Here is a 14,609-nt window from a genome sequence, read left to right as displayed (position 1 = left end):
CCCTTGTGTAAACCTGGAAACTGGCCTTCAGAATTCCGTTGTGAATATTTCTATTTGTATTTTTGTCATTAGGGTCGCTTTTCTTCCTTTTTTCGATAATCGCGACGGTGAGAATGAATGATGATGTGATAAATTTGATGAAGGAACGCTCACACGCCGGGAACTGAACTCGTGAACTTTGGTGGCAATATCGAAAGCCGACCACTTAACGCTCCCGACAACAGAGCCAGATGTAGTTAGTATTTAAAAGAAGATGTACAGTATAGGTCTATAGTTTCGCCTTTAGTTCTAACTCTAAATATAATTTTGGAAGACATAAACGGATCATAGATTTTTCTTCCTAAACGTATTGCTAATTCCCTCGAAATTATTTAATGTTAGTTTTTTTTGGCCTTATATGGCAAAATATAGCTGTCTAATTTCATAAATAGCCCAGACATGATGCAGTGAGAGTAGACAAATCTTAACGAACAAAGGAAATCGACTTTAACATTCAACAAGGATTTCTCGATCCTGTGCTGAATAAACTCACGGTGGGTGATCACGTTAAGTGATCGCGTTGGACTTTCGATCTCGACGCCGATATTCCCGGGTTCGAATCCCGACGTGGGCGTAGGTGTTTATTCTGAGTGTCCCTTCATCAGTTTCGTCTAATAACTCTTCGTCATTGTCGAGATTAGCCAAAAATGGAAGAAAGGACAAAACAAATAGTATTCCTTTGATTTTTCTTATTTTCCACTAAGATGAAAAACTCTCTGGGAGAACTTCTGCCTATTCCACATACACACACAAAGATGTATGTATGTATATGTATATCTTGGAGAGAGTTCTTCAGGATTATACATATGCACATGGGGCGTTCCATGTGAAAGCGCCCCTGAACCTCAATTTTTAAAATTAAATGCAATTCTGTAACTTTATCCTATCTTGTGAGTGAAGAATCTAAATTTGGCATTTGTATAAGAAATGTGTGTATATGTTTATATATATATATACAGGGTGTTTCCGAGCTGATGATACAAACTTTCAGGGATGTTGGAGAAGGGCACATGTATCAGTTTGAGATAAGGAACCCTGGTGCGGAAACGACATGCAGTTAGTCGAAAGTTATAAGCGTGAATCGGTGCATGAAGATGTAGTATTTACTTTTATTACCTGCACAAGTTTCACAAGCTGCTACATTCACAACAGTTGTTCAAAGTGGCATCCCCCAGCTTCGCTGCAGGCATGTCATCGTCGCACAAAGTACTGGCGTACCCGTTGGAACAACCCCGGGGTCGTTCGAACATTGTCACAGGCAGCGAGAATTCTTGCCAGGAGATCCTCTTCAGTCTCGACAGGTGTTTCGTACACAATCATGAGGGATGGGAACAGGAAACTCCACTACTGCACTGCAGATGGCGTGATGTGTACGTCTCAGACATGGTCAGTCCCGATATGAAGGTGGGTCGACTGCAGTCTGTGTTTACAAGTTGAAAGGAACATATAGCAAGAGGGAGTCCTGTTTCGTGGCCAGGTCGGTCACCTGATCTGACCCCACTTGATTTCTTCTTGTGGGGTCATGTGAAAAGTCTTGTGTACGAGACGCCTGTCGAGACTGAAGGCGGATCTCCTGGCAAGAATTCTTGCTGTCTGTGACATTGTTTGAACCACCCCAGGGTTGTTCCAACAGGTACGTCAGAACTTTGTGCGACGATGTCATGCCTGCAGCGAAGCTGGGGGATGCCAATTTGAACAACTGTTGTGAATGTAGTAGCTTGTGAAACTTGTGCAAGTAATAAAAGTATTACATCTTCAGGCACCGATTCTCGCTTATAACTTTCGACTAAGTCGTTTCCAGACCAGGGTCCCTTATCTCAAACTGATACATGTGCCCTTCTCCATCATCCCTGAAAGTTTGTATCATCAGCCCGGAAACACCCTGTATATATTGGACAGTGGTTAATGTTTTTGTTTATGTAGTTACAATGATTGATTGATTGATTTAGTTTATTTTACTTCGCGTTTTGTGCCTCTTGGCTAATTTGCGAAGATGGGGATGAGTGATGAAATGATGAAATTGATGAATGGACATTCACAAACAACCAAGCCCGACCGGGATTCGAACCCGGGACCCTTGGCGTCGCAGGTAGTTACAATGAGTATATGCAAGTAGCATGAATATAAGTTGTGAACTTGCCTAAAATGTATGCATACATCCGTTATGCCTCATATGTCAGTGTAAACTAATGCAAAAGGAATAACTCTTGATCCTCGAGAAACTGCAGTAACATTGAAATTCACTGGAACACATGTCACTGAAGTAGATCAAAATAATTTTGTATCACTATCAATAAGCACAATTATAATTCATCACTTTCTTAATTAATAATGGCCTTTTATATGGCTGATAACAAAAACAACATACAAGATCCAAAGACAAATTCTCAGAAATATTCTATAAAACAAAAGAGAGAATAAACAGCTGTCAAAATATGGCTGAATAATGTAAATTCGCCTGACTTTATGAGCATGCTGCTGGCAACTGAGTGCACCAAAGTGCAGTCAAATAAGCACAGCACGACGATTGAAAATTAATGCAGTTTATATCTTCCCCCAACCTGCCATGTCATGTTATAAAAAAGTCAAACCTTGATTCTTATTATTAACATCGACTGGGTGTAGCACTTTGTAGGTTTGGTTTTGCTTACAAAATTAGATATATATGTATGTCCCACAGATAACTATAGAAATTCTTCAATGAGTTGTGTACAAGTCCATTTGAAAGATATAGTATAGTAAGGTATAGTCTGTTGATCAGTCTTAGATTGGTTATGTCTTTTAGGAATTTGCCAGGAATGGTTCAAGACAGCAACTTTTACTGTTACTCTTCCACAATTCTTTGAAACACTATATTTCATTCACTTTAAAGCCATTCTTCTTTAATCATATCGGCTCCTTTTTCACCTATCATAATCGTCGGAGCGTTAGTATTTCCACTCACTATAGTCGGCATGATGGACGCGTCGATTACCCTTAAGCCTTTGATCCCGTGCACCTTCAGATGGGAGTCCACCACGGCGTCGGGGTCCGAAGCGGACCCCATCTTGCATGTGCCGACAGGGTGGTACAAGGTGGAGGTCACTTGCCTGATGGCGCACTCGAGATACTCCTCGGACATGTATTCAAGTTCCGAACAGCCTGGGAAAGGCGTCGTGCTCATCTTCATCTTGTGCTCCTTCATCCCTTGAGTCTGGCACAGTTTGATCGCGGTCTTCACCCCTTCCTTGATGGTAAGGATGTCCTGTTCGTCGTCGAGGTAGTTTGCGTGTATGAGCGGTTCTTGCAGAGGGTCGTCGCTCTTCAGGAGGACCCTACCTCGGCTGTTAGGTCGCAGGAGGACCGACACAACGAAGAACAACCCCGAGTTGGTTAGCTCCCCGAAAAGGGCATCGAACATTTCCGGCGTGTGTCCGAGCGCTCCCCGCATGACGTTTGCTCCAATGGTGTCGTTGGCTGGGAACTTGAAGAAATGAAATTCGATGTCCGGGTGATCTTTCGGTGCGTACTTGGTTGTGATGAACCCCGTTACTTGAGTCTCTTGGAGGGTCGCTAAGGGGCCCGTCTTGTGGACGAGGTACTGGTAGGTGATGTCCAGGATAGCCGTCGCAGGCATAACGGCGCCTTTGCTGAACTTGAACGGCGGCATCATGGTCATCGTGTGGTCCTGCAGGTTCTCCCCTACCTTCAGATCCTTAATCGTGTCGATGCCTAGCTCCTGAAGATGTTCCTGTGGTCCCACGCCGCTCAGCATCAAGATCTGGGGAGAATTAATGGCTCCTGCGGACAATAAGACCTCTTTCTTCGCGCGTACCTGCATGCGCTCACCCCTCTTCTCAAACTCCACCCCGGTAGCTTCCTTGGTGTCGGGGTCGATGAGCAGCTTCGTCACGTGCGAGAACTTGGACACGTGGAGGTTGCGCCGATCCTTGACCGGGTTGAGGAAGGCTTTGGCCGTGCTGCAGCGGGCACCGTCCCTCACAGTACCGTCCGCCAGGCTGAAGCCCCTCTGCTCCTCTCCGTTGAAGTCGTGTACGTCGTACCCCAGCTCCTTGGCGCCGCTGAAGATGGCATCGACGAGAGACGACCTGTACCCGAAGTCCTGAACGGTCAGGTACCCGCCGGTGGAGTGGTGCTTACCGTCTTCGGCTCTTGACGGCGTCTTCATGTCTTGAGACTTCTTGAAGTACCCCAGCACATCCTTGTACCCCCAGCCGGAGTTCCCCAACGACTCCCAGTGGTCATAGTCTTTCCTGTTCCCGCGGACGTACAGCATGGCGTTCATGGCACTCGTCCCCCCGAGCACCTTACCCCTCGGCCACTTGCAACGTTGGTCCACGAATCCAAGACAGGACTTCCCGTCCGGTTCCACCGTGTACTTCCAGTCCATCTCGGAGTTGATGAGGGACATGAACACGTGTGGAATCTCCGAGGAAACTGGAGGGTCCCCGCCCGCCTCCAGCAACAGTACTTTCCAGTCTTCCACCTCGGACAGCCGGTTGGCGACCACCGCTCCGGCAGATCCGGCACCCACCACGATGAAGTCGTACTCCTCCAACGGCCTGGGGACGTCAGCAGGGTAGAGTTCCGGGTTGGCGATGTCGCACTGCAGGTTCGTCAGCGTCGAGATGAGGTTGGTGAAGAGAAGAGCGCTGAAGCCAGTCACGTGGCCCGGACATGGGCTACCGGATGCTGGACAAGACTCCATATTATCGCTGAAAGACAAGAGCGAAAATTAGTTGCTGGACTCCTAAATAACAGATGCATATTTGAAAGTTCATTCACAATGATTTGCCACGACACGTGGCCAGTGGCGTGCCCAGGATTTTCGAAAGGGAGGGGTTACGTATTCTTTTTCTTTGTAGCCAACCCTCATTTTGTCATATTTTCATACCTGTGACGTTCTTTTTTTAGGAATACTGGTCTAACGGCGGGGAGGGGTGGGGTTATAACACCCATCAACCCACTCCACCCTTGGGCACGCCACTGCATGTGGCCATAGAAGCAGGGTTGTTAAAGGTTCAGGATTTTTTTATAAATTCAATTCCGGTCCAGGAGAGAAAATCAGCAAGCCTGAATGAGTTGTGGACCGTAAAGAACCTTTTTACCTGTAAAGCATTTCAATTCGGTCCAGGAACCTTTCTTCCGGATCAACTTAAATACGGTCCAGGAAACTTTTTTTTCAATCGAACAACTTGGACCGAATTTGAATCCCAATAGAACCAATTAAAATGTATGTGTTACTGGACCTTTAACAAGCCTGCATAGAACACAATAGTACTTGGGCACATTAAATTATCCATGATTTCTTAAAATTTTCCTAAGGGGAGTAAGGGATGACCTTTGGATACAAGTCAACCTTATTTTCACGTTGTACACCCCGGTAACTACAATCTTGCAGGCCAACAAGGGTCTGGCGCCTGGACTCAAGGCCAGTAATAGCCTCTGTAGGGTACACAAGATAACAGGCCCGTAGCCAGAGGAGGGGCCACGGGGGTCATGGCCCCATCCTCGAACCATAAAATATTTAAATGTGAATCTATAAAATGGTACGAAAATAAGAATTTTGCAACTTTGTAAAAGGTAAAGGTAAAGTGTTCCCCTGTGCTTAGCACCACGCCATGAAGGCGTATAGGGGGTGTGGGGGTAACGCCCCACACTTTCTTGATCCGGTCGTGAGTGGGGGTGATGTGATCAGCATCACGCCCCTGACCGCCTTTACCCCCCAGGGTTTCCCCCAGGTACCCATGTTATTCGACGCTGGGTAGGCGCCGGGGCCGCTTCCACCGTTAGAAAAGTTCCCGGATTTGAACCGGCCGGGGATCGAACCCGGGACCTTTAGCATGGTAGTCAGACGCGTTACCGACTGAGCCACCGCGGCCACCTTTGCAACTTTGTAAAAAATTCAATTTTTTCCTTTGCATAAATGAATGTGTTTGTTGTATAGAAGTCTGTAGTAGTTTTAGTTTTATAATCATTGATGCAAGGGTACCACCGTGGCGGAGTGATTAGCAAGACACGCTCGGACGCAGGCGAGTTCCTGGTTCCAATGTCAGTCTAGGCATAGGCGTTGTTTGTGTGTGTGTTTCTTCATCAATTTCATCATATAATGGCTCATCCTCATCGTCGCGATTGGACAAACGTGGTAGAAGAGAAACCTAAAATAACCTAATTGAATCAAACTACCAGCATTTCTGATCTTCTCCTAGTTCCATAAATTCAGATCTAACCCCCCCCCCCCCTTAAAGAAACTCTGGTTACGGGTCTTAGCAACATACAGTCCGGCCAAGGAAGACGAAACTACCTGGAAAGGACGATTCCAAACGCGAGAGGGGAAGCAGGGAGAAGCACTCGCCAAACTATCCTGTGGTATTTCGCTTGCGTGGGTTCGCTTGTGCTTATTACCGCTTTCTGTGTTGTGTTTGTGATGGCTCTTACATTTCGCAACAAACATTTTCGAAGTGGAATGAGGAAAATTGGGACGTTTTGGCCCCTGTTGCACATTCTACAAAACACCCTCGTTTTGCTAGAAAATGTCACAAGCCATTCAGTTACTATATTTATATTTATAATACTATATACAACAATATTATTATTATTGAATACTATCCTGATTAATGTTGTGTACATTTGTGCTAATTATAATATTTACTAAGAAGATCAATTTAATCGAATGATCTAAAATAAAGTTACTGGTTTACAAACAAGTTTATCTACTAATGTGACGATATGAATACTTTCCTGCTACGTTCTGTTTGCTGATATAGTATATGACTGGCTTACATAACCCTTACATAATTCGTAAACATCTCTGTGTGTATTTTGGCGGAGATGTTACTACGTTGAAACTTCATTACTGTTTCTACAGCAGACTATTTTCAAGGAACCCACTTCCTGTACAAAGCTCCGTCACCCCTATTTAGCCACTGAACGCGTCCGGTTGGCGCATGCGTACTCCCGTCCATGGTCTCGGCTAAGGCAGCCAGACAGTATACAAAATAACGATAAAACGTATATATATATTTATATAAACATCACTAGAATGCAACTGAGACTGCCACCCCTCCAGCCATCAATGACCATTGGCAGATAGAAATAGCTTCCAAGGTCACCCTGTAGTCAATTGGGTACTTAGAGTATGACGATTCAAAATAACACTGTGTATCGAGGGTCTGGAATTGTTTCACAGGGATGACCTTAAAAAGAATATGATGAAATAGTAAAACTAGACAAAGCGCAAGACAACAAAATAAAAACTCGGCGGAGATTATTTCAGTAGGTATAAAATTCTAACATATTTACCGTCGCGATCTACTAAACAGCTCACATATCATTGCGATTTATGCGTTTCACGTGCACACCCAGCTTTAGCTATGCAATTACGTTGCACTGTTTGATATTGTGAAGTGTTTGCCGTCTTCAAATAACTTCCTCACGTGAGAACCGTTTGGTGTACTTATGCAATCCGCGAACATTAGAATTCTCAGTTCGCATGCGGTAAGATAGTATGATAATTCATATTGGAACACTTACTGTGCGTCACTTCTGTTGCGAGAGAAATGACCAGCCAGGTCCGCAGTATATTTACATTTCAGTGTCTGTTCACTCATACGGGACAAATAATGTTTTTGAGGTATCTCTACCATCATATGTGATCAGTAGGGAGCTGGTGTTTAGGTAAAAAACACATTTTTTGTTACTTCGAAAGTTACCCATACTCGGTTCAAATTTCGAAACATATAGCTGCAATGTAATCTGCGAAGTCTCATTTCACATTAAAATCAGGGTTCCTAAAGGTCCATGAATTTTAAATAAATTCAACTCCGGTCCAGGAAAGAAAATCAGCAAGTATAAATGGGTTCTGGACCGTAAGATACCTTTTTATCTGTAAAATAATTCGGTCCAGGAACCTTTTTTCAGGATCAGTTTGAATACGGTCCAAGTTCCGTATTGAAATGAAACAATACCCAGCTTGGACCGAAATTAAATTGTGCGAGAGTAAAGGTTCCGGTCCTTGGAACCTAATAGAACCCATTATGGGCTCCTAGATCTTTAATGCCTCTCCGATGGCGTAGTGGTAACGTCATTGCCTTGTAATCAATGGGTCCCGGGTTCGATACCCGGTGCAGGCGCATGGCAGAATTGTGCGAATCCCACTTTATACTGTAACAGTTGGGCTGAAAAGTTCGTGACTCATAGATGGCGTTACTAGAATTAAATCCATGTGATTTTTACTTAGTACTAACCTTCAAAAGATACGTGTATAAATTTCACAGCTGCTGGATAATTAGTTCGTGAGATATAGCATTGTGAGTGAAGCAGCTTTTGTTATTGTGAAAAAATGGATAAAAAAGAATTTCGTGTGTTAATAAAGCATTGCTTTTTGGCGAAAAAAATACTGTTGAAGCCAAGGCTTGGCTTGATAAACATTATTCGGACTCTGCACCAGGAAAATCAACCGTTGAGAAGTGGTTTGCTAAATTTAAACGAGGCGAAATGAGCATCGAAGACGATGCACGCAGTGGACGCCCCAAAGAGGCTGTTACCGACGAAAACCTCAAAAAAGTCCACAAAATAATTTTAAATGATCGTAATGTGAAGTTGATCGAGATAGCTGAGACTTTAAAAATATCAAAGGAACGTGTTGGACATATTGTGCATGAATATTTGAACATGCGAAAGCTGTGTGCAAAATGGGTGCCGCGCGTGCTCACAATCGATCAAAAGCAACAACGTTTTGATGATTCGGAGCAATTTTTAGCGATATTCAACCGTAATAAACACGAATTTTTCCGTCGATATATTACAATGAATGAAACATGGCTCCATAACTACACTCCAGAGTCCAATCGACAGTCAGCCGAGTGGACTGCACGTGATGAACCGAATCCAAAGCGTGGAAAGACGCAACAGTCGGCTGGCAAGGTTATGGCATCAGTATTCTGGGATGCGCATGGTATTATATTCATCGATTAACTCAAAAAGGGCCAGACCATCAACAGCGATTATTACATAGCGTTGTTGGAGCGTTTAAAGGATGAAATCACGAAAAAACGGCCCCATTTGAAGAAGAAAAAAGTGCTGTTTCATCAAGACAATGCACCGTGTCACAAATCAATGAAAACGATGGCAAAATTATATGAATTAGACTACGAATTGCTTCCCCATCCACCATATTCTCCAGATCTGGCCCCCAGTGACTTTTTCCTGTTTGCAGACCTTAAAAGAATGCTCGCTGGAAAGAAATTTAGCACTGATGAAGAGGTAATCGCCGAAACTGAGGCCTATTTTGAGGCTAAAGAGAAATCGTACTATAAAAATGGCATCGAAAAATTGTATGACCGCTATAATCGTTGTATCGCCCTCAAAGGCAACTATATTGAATAATAAAATCGAATTTTGTCAAAAAAATATTTTTTACTATGTTAGCCTACGAACTTTTCAGCCCAACTGTTATGTCCAGTCCCGATTAGCCTTTCTGTACTTAAAGTGGATTTTAGGCAACAAATAAATCAATCAATCAATCCTGGATCTTTAACAAACCTGATTAAAATACATAATTTTATCTCTAGCAGATAAGACACATATTTGCAGTGAAAGAACATAAAATATACATATTTTTAGACATTCCAGACAAAATAAAGTTTCCGAATTCTTTGTGTAAACGCATGCTTTGGAGTTAATGACTAACTAGGTCAATTACGCGATAAATTAGTAAATTACTATCACACTTCGTTCTCCACAACACACCGGTCACTATTGCTACACTGCCTACAATGGCGGTGTACTAATGACCTACAGTTTAAAAGTGTGATCCGAACCACTACGTGCTTTCACCGGGTATCGAACCAAGGACCCCTTGATTACAAGGCCCCGCACTTCAAATTCGCACCTCCGACTACGTGTTTCTGTGGAAATATATTTCGGGAGAGGGGGGGGGGGGCGAAACAAGTGTGATAATAATAATGATAACAATGTTTAAATTAAAATAATGATAATTACATTCAATATATTAAAGTTGTTTTAATTAAAATGTTCAAATTAATCAACATATTATTATTACATGACTAGGTTAAAAAGGGTACAAGGATAGTGATAAAACAGCACGTATTCATTATCTAGCGTACTACGTATAGTAAAGATCTTCAAAATTTGTAAAGGAAAATGCCCTGCCAAGGAAATTAATGCCAAATAAATAAAGAATTGAATAATTTTTGAATATCAAAAAAGGATGTTAGATCCGGTTGACGAAAAGTAAAGTTCCTGGTAATATTTTATGCATATTATTATAAGTAGTAATAATAATAAATCTTGTATAAATCTTCTTTGCTCCCGTCATTCAAAATCGTATGATTCCAATAAGTTCGGTGGGAAGAAATAACCCTCGATTAGACAATAAGATTTTCATTATTTTATTTTAGTATTATTTCATCATTTTCAATAATTAATTTTATTACTTAGTAAGCCTTTCGGGCGGGGGGGGGGGGGCAGGATCCCCTGGACCCCCTTCCCTAAGTATATCTGCCCGGCGCGCCGCCATATTTCTGATTATATGAACGTGGCTTTTTGTTTTTAAACGAGCTGAATTTTTGTAGATAACAATTAATTAAAGCTACTGCTGCATAATAAATATTACAACTACAGCTAAGAAGTACAAATTCATGTATTACTGTTATTTTGATATCATTATGTAGGTTTTAAAGAAATACAGGGGTATTCAAAAAGAAAGAGCAGATTTCAAATGTTTATTTCTCACGAACTATAAAAGATAGAAACACGTGCTATACATCAATGGATAGAGGAAGGTTCAAAGTTTTATTGTTGAAAGTTTTAATGTATACACTCAACATGAGCACCCGACAAACATCAAAACGGTACTCCATTTCTTGCCGCACATTTCTAACTAAATTAACTGTAAAAAGAAACGCCATTACAGGCATTGAATGGAACTAATAGGCAGGTTTATAAAACTTTGAAACTTGCTCTATTCATTGATGTTAGGCACGTGTTTCTATCTTTTATAGTTCGTGAGAAATAAACATTTGAAATCTCCTCTTTGTTTTTGTATAACCCTGTACATGCCCACAACAAACATGTTATGTAACAGTAGCACTGCAAATATTTGAAAAATAAGGCTATTATTGTTGCTCGTTAAAACGGTAAATATACCCAACCTGTTTTTATGGAGGGCTGGTGGAAGGTAGGAATAGGATAGAAATTACAGGGGTCGTCAAAATCCACCTCGCCCGGTTGAAAATTTTTATCTTGAGACTGCCCTGTATTTTGCATGAATTCTTAATGCACCTTCAAAGCAAGACACAAACTGAGTTACGTGAGCCTTATCTTATCATTGCACACTTTAGACTTAAGTGCTAAGAAATGAACCTTCAACCTTGGGTGGTTTTCTCGTGACTTGCATTATCTTGATCTCTCTCGTCGTCTGGTGATATGAATGCATCGAAATTCGCGTGTAAAATGCCCATTTTATTGATCGGTTGAGTTGGTATTTTAAGTCCACTTTATACACAGTAATGCTAATCGGGGTGGACCTACAGTTTAAAGTGGGATCCGAACTATGTACCTTCACAGGGTATCGACCCCGGGACCCATTGATCGCTTGATTTAGTCTATATTACCTCGCTCTTCTGCCACTTTTGGCTAATCGCGACGATGAGGATTGATCAGTTCTAATGGTAGAAGGGACATTCACAAAACATCTATGGACGCAAACGCAAGCCCCAAAGCCAATACTGGCTGCGAGTCCAGTGGCCAGGGCCACGTTAGTCTGCAACAGTACAGTGCAAGGTGTAATGTGTGGAAGTGAAGTCGACATTTGCGTGCCTCTGAAGAAGGTCACCAATGTTTATGTTTAGTTCTAAAAGAATCGCAGAGGGTCAGGTTCAACTTCAGGGTACTGTCCGGAAATAGGAGGTAGAAAGTTCGAGTGGAACGGGTCCCCTTTTAAAATATAGATCCAATCTCTTTCATCTTATTTCTGCTAACAAAATGTTCTCGAGCTGGTAGAGGTGTGGAGAAACGTATCAACTCTTCTGAAATTCGGATTTGTGTTTGTGATATTTCATCACTAGGGCTTGGAAGTTCAAAAAAGACCAAAAAATATTTAAAAAAACGACCTAAAAACGGAAAAAATTACATATAAATGTGATTCAAATTAATTAATAACTTCAGTTTTAACCTCCCCACCCACTCCCTATACGCGGCACCTTGAGATCTTTGCAGGGGCGTGCTGAAAGCTTCAAAACAAGAGAAAGTTGCCACTTACAGCGCGACCTTCCAGACAAGTTACGGTTAAAGGAGCTTGTGCCGTACCTGCTTCAGTCCTCCAAAAATGTTTTTCTCTCGTTTCAGGGATGGTTCATATATATATATATATATATATATATATATATATATATATATATATATTTACCACAGAAAGGATGTTTAAGAGGTGATGAACTGATGATGATTCGAATTGAGAATGGGCAGTAAAAACGTAATCGAAAGAAGGTGAAGTTGCTAAAAAAGGACCAATGAGTCGAAAAAGGCAAAAAAGGACAAATAAAACCCACCTTTTTCTGGCCTACAATGACCCAAAATGGACATATATTGTGCTGGGCCTCGTTTTCGGACACTAGGGAAAAAAAGGATTTTTCCTCAACTTCCCAACCCTATTCATAACATTGCCCCGCGCGGCAAAGGAATAAAGTCCTGACAGAACTTGTCAGGACCTGCTCAGACTGTTGTAAAATAAGGAGTTTTACACAGGAAACTGCGAGGACGCTTACCTTTAGCAAGGTAGGCGAAGGTCAAGGAAACAGAACAAAACCAGGTGAGAGGAGTAGAACGGGGTTTTTTATGGGTATCGTCCAGAGGAGCAACAGCTATTGACTTATTCGTTTGCCGAGCAGGGTAAGTTTACTTCACCCTAACCTGCTCAATTTGCTCAATCAGAAGTGTTTAAATCAAAACATGAGTTTACATTAATGCTATGATAGTTATTCACTCCTGGCCCTTTGGGGCCGTCTCTACATTTAGTGGGGGTGAGCAACACCCCTTGGTTTGATCCACGCGTTCCAAAGGCTGAGACGCTAAGATTTAGCGTCGCTTTTCTGTCATTTTAAGTAATAGCAACAATGAGGATGAGTCACGTTTGGATGAAATTGCTGAAGGGGATCTTACAAGGAACGCTCAGGCCATGACTTGACAACTAAAGTGCCTTTTATCAATTGCATGACGTCATCACTCTTATCTCTTCGTTGCGATTAGCGAAAAGTGTCAGAAAAGGTCTACCTCATATTTTATTGAAGAGCCGAGTGATAAAAAATTGGCGACACAATGGCAACGAAACGATCTTCTTAAAACGTGGATTCGAACCTAGCAACTCGGAATTATCAGACTCCACACTTCGATGCTTTTACAGGCTTATCGGAATTGAACCTACAGTTTAAAGTAGAATTCGAACCTCTGCGTGCCTCCAGTGGGTGTCGAATCCAGGACCGTTTGATTGCAAGACGATCAGGGAGGCTCGAACGAAGGGGAACCAGGTGTTCTAGGTTCGAATCCTAGTTAAGGTATCACTACAGTTGGATCCATGAGTATTACCGTGCAAATAACCATCACCATGTTCGTGCACTTTATTTGACCCTATAAGAGGTTCAAGAGTACAGAGAAAACTCAAGACAAGCTGTTGACAACTTTTGCACCAGCATACATAAAAATCCATCGCTTAAGAACACATACGATGTAAGAGAAAAGTGAATGAAAATAGTCATGGACACTTTGCACGTTAATACTCATGGATCCCACTGTACATTATTGTTTGTTTTCATCACCATGCATCATCGTCGTAAGCCAATAGGTAGCAAAACGACGTTTGTTTAATTGATTTGGTTTATTTGACTAATCGCGGAAATGAGGATGAGAAATGATATCATCAAATGCGATGGGATACTCACAAGGAACACCCATGCCCAGGAGGAGATGCGCTAACCACTCCACCACGGAGGTTGGCAACAGAGCGACGTGAAATAACCGAAATAGGCAGACAGAAAGATCGTGAATTATTGTGACCTTCAGGTTTTCAAATGCAAGACTCTTTCCGCACACTCTTCGCTCGTGGAGGAGTTGGATCACTAGACAAGGAAATAACATATAATACGGATATTTTCACACAGTGCAGATCAGTTTTGCCCCAGCCACTTCCCTTAGATTGTATGGTTGCGCTTGGACTGTCTTGAACTCTGTACAGGAACAACTTTCACTCACCTTGGAATTGTCCTTGCCTGAACCGTCGAATAAATCCTCTGCACTCGGGAACACTCTCCGTGGAAGACTAAATCAAGCCCATCTCCAGGCAGCGTCTTCGCAGTGTTTCCATCCATCCATTCCATTCTTATCGCCTTCGCAATTCGCATCAACACAATTTATTCGCTCTGCGGGTAATGTACTCATTACACGGTGCAATAAGGCTTACAAGAGTTTGAGGGTTTTGTTTGTTAAAATCTACTTTATGCACAGTAAGGCTAATCGGTACTGGATCTACAGTTTGAAGTGGTATCCGAACCAGA

General features: G+C 42.3%; 1 pseudogene across 1 annotated transcript; it reads right to left on the bottom strand.

Moving 5' to 3' along the window:
• Window positions 1-2,356: 2,356 nt before the first annotated feature.
• On the bottom strand, window positions 2,357-14,395 carry LOC145992204 (glucose dehydrogenase [FAD, quinone] pseudogene; annotated as a pseudogene). The gene is made up of 2 exons (XR_014442138.1): window positions 14,308-14,395; window positions 2,357-4,754 (listed from the first exon to the last, which is right to left on the bottom strand). The product of XR_014442138.1 is annotated as a glucose dehydrogenase [FAD, quinone] pseudogene (transcript).
• Window positions 14,396-14,609: the final 214 nt, after the last annotated feature.

Source organism: Lepisma saccharinum, chromosome 9 (genome assembly GCF_977018435.1).
Source record: "Lepisma saccharinum chromosome 9, izLepSacc3.1, whole genome shotgun sequence".
NCBI classification, from domain to species: domain Eukaryota; kingdom Metazoa; phylum Arthropoda; class Insecta; order Zygentoma; family Lepismatidae; genus Lepisma; species Lepisma saccharinum.
The sequence above is the reverse complement of the archived record's forward strand: the minus strand, read 5'-3'. Positions and strand labels throughout refer to the sequence as shown.